This window comes from Eumetopias jubatus, unplaced genomic scaffold (genome assembly GCF_037043125.1).
Source record: "Eumetopias jubatus isolate StellerSeaLion01/CBP00866 unplaced genomic scaffold, mEumJub1_p1.0 scaffold_11, whole genome shotgun sequence".
In the NCBI taxonomy this organism is placed as follows: domain Eukaryota; kingdom Metazoa; phylum Chordata; class Mammalia; order Carnivora; family Otariidae; genus Eumetopias; species Eumetopias jubatus.
The window spans coordinates 114703023-114705856 of record NW_028274817.1 but is presented as its reverse complement, the minus strand read 5'-3'; positions in this window follow the sequence as shown (position 1 = coordinate 114705856).

The following is a 2834-nucleotide window of genomic DNA, read 5'->3' as shown; positions in this document are numbered from 1 at the left end:
CCTGTACAGCTGCCATTCGCCTTTTACTACCTTTTCTCCTGCCTCTCTAGGCAAACAGAGGAGACAGTACTTGTCACCTCCTTCTAAAGGTGGCGGAACGTTGTGCTCCCCCACTGCCTGGGTAATGTTCAGCATGTACAGCAGGGCTTCAATAAAGACAGAGAAGCAGACAGTCCAACCAGATGGGGAACTTTAGGAGTCAGGCTTTTAAAGATCAGGAGGGAATTTTACTTGAAAATGAATCTAACCGATTTTATGTTGAGTTATTTGGCCACAAATGACATAGAAAGATTTTAGCCGTAACTGCTTTTCTTTAGGGGATTCTATCAAGGACTCAATAAATGAACGTATTTTAAAGAATATGCCAGAATATGGGGCGCCTGGGTGGTTCAGTCACTGAGCGTCTGCCTTGGGCTCAGGTCATGATGGCATCGAGCCCCACATCGGGCTCCCTGCTCGGCGGGAAGTCTGCTTCTCCCTCTCCCACTCCCCCTGCTTGTGTTCCTGCTCTTGCTGTCTCTCTTTCTGTCAAGTAAATAAATAAAATCTTTAAAAGAAAAAAAAAATGCCAGAATATAAGACAATGTCCCAAGGGACCGGAACAGAGGAAGTAGGGGGGAAGGGCACAGAGAGAAAGAGAGAGAGAGAGAATCTGGGAGAGGGAATCTAGAGAGAAGCATATAGAAAAACAAGATAGAGATAGAGAGATGAGACAGGACTGGGGAGTGGGTGGGGGAGAAAGAACCAAAGGGAGAAGGAAGAAAAAAATACAGTCAGTGAGAGACACAAAAGTAGACATAAAAGGAAAAAAAAATTGCAAAAAATATACCGTGAATACACTGAAAGGATTCATTTGTCTCACTTTTTTTTAAAAAAGAAAACATGGCCACAACCAAATGAGGACATGTACCCTACTTGCTTGCTCAGTCTGTTGAGGGGATAAATCAGAAAAGAGGAAGTAGTAAAAATGACTAATCTTCCTATGAGCGGAATGACCCCTTCCAAGCCCGAGGCTGCTCTACACTAGCTGTTGCCTGGCACAGACAAGGAGCACTCCTACCGCCTCTGGTCACTTCTTAGAGCCAGGCTGATTCCATAGTCTCTTCAATAACCCATTCATCCACAGCCTTATATTAGTTTTCATCCTGAGTAACACTAATTGCCCTTTGGCTGAGAGCATGTGTGAGGCATTGATGGATGACATTTGTGCTATTTTCCACTAAAGCAGCAACCTTATACTGTGTGTGTCTTGGCTGACGCACACGTCCCTCCGCACATGGCAGGTGGAGTTATTCCAGGACCAGGGACTGCAGGGAAAGTGAGCCCTCATCAGCAAACTCGTAGCTGGGTTAACAGAATGAACCACAAGAGATTAACCCCATCCTAATGACTGATCTTCCCTCTTTGAAACAGCATGGTCAGCTATCAGCATGAGGCCAAATATTTGCTTTTCTCTGGGAGTGCTCCCATTTATCCAACCTGTCTTTGCTTGGGTTTCCCCAGAAGTAGAATCTGAGAGAAGGATGTGAGAGCAAGTAGTTTCTTTGGGAGGTGCAGATAACACCAGCAGGAGAGTGAGGATATGTGACGAGCTAGAGGGAGAAGGCAGCCAATAAAGGATGCAGTATTAAGCCAGCTTCCACTGTAGGCAACCAGAGCTTAATCCTACAGGGATTTCCTCTAGGAAATGGTGTAAACCCATACCTTACATTGTTGTTGTTGTTTTTTTTAAGATTTTATTTATTTATTTGAGAGAGAGAATGAGAGATAGAGAGCACAAGAGGGAAGAGGGTCAGAGGGAGAAGCAGACTCCCCGCTGAGCAGGGAGCCCGATGCAGGACTCGATCCCGGGACTCCAGGATCATGACCCGAGCCGAACGCAGTCACTCAACCAACTGAGCCACCCAGGCGCCCATGCCATGCCTTAGGTTGTTTAACTGAAGGAGCAAGGGAGCTGGGGTATTTACCCACTGACTCCTGACAGACATTGGATACTCCTGTCAGACAGTGGCTGCTCCTGCAAAGTATTCTTTTCCGGAAATTCTAGCCTGTCCTACATATGAGCAGAGGGGCCTTCCACTTTAAGAAATGTAGACATGGGCAGCTGAAAGTTGGAGTAGACTAACTGGCCAGGTTTGGGGGATGTGTGGGGCTCCTACGACACTTGCCCAAAAGCATTAGTGGAGACGTTGAGGCTTGCTTCATTTAATGAGTCCATCTGAGAAAAGCTTTCCATGTCTAAAGTTTCATAACATGGGCTCATTTATAAGTAGTTTAGCAGTCTTCATTTGTGGTGCACCCGAATTAATCCCAGCACTTAAGTTCGGCTTCAACCCTTTACTTGCTATATAACTAACCAGGCAAAAACATTTAATCTCTCCCAATCTGTTCTGTTTTTCTTTCCAACTGTCCTGTGGAAATAGTAATACCTGATTTCCCTCACAGGAATGAAATGACACTCAAAATCAAAATATGGTAGCATATGCCAGGAGTCAACAAACTTTTCCTATAAAGGGTCAGACAGTAGACATCTTAGGCTTTACGGATCATGTGGTCTCTTCTGAAGCTACTCACCTCTGCTGTTGTAGCAGGAAAACAGTCTAGACAATAAGTAAACAAATGATCACAGCTGGATTCCTATAAAGCTTTATTTACAAAAACAAGCGGTGGACTAGATTTGACCCCTCAGTCTGTGAGCTCTGGTATGCCAACCTCTTACGTATAAGAAAGGCCTTGGCACGCTCCCAGTTATCATTTGTTCCTCACTCAGTAAGTCACTCTCTTAATGCCTGTGAGTTGGGCCAGAGGCAGCATTGCTAAAGAAATTTAAGCTT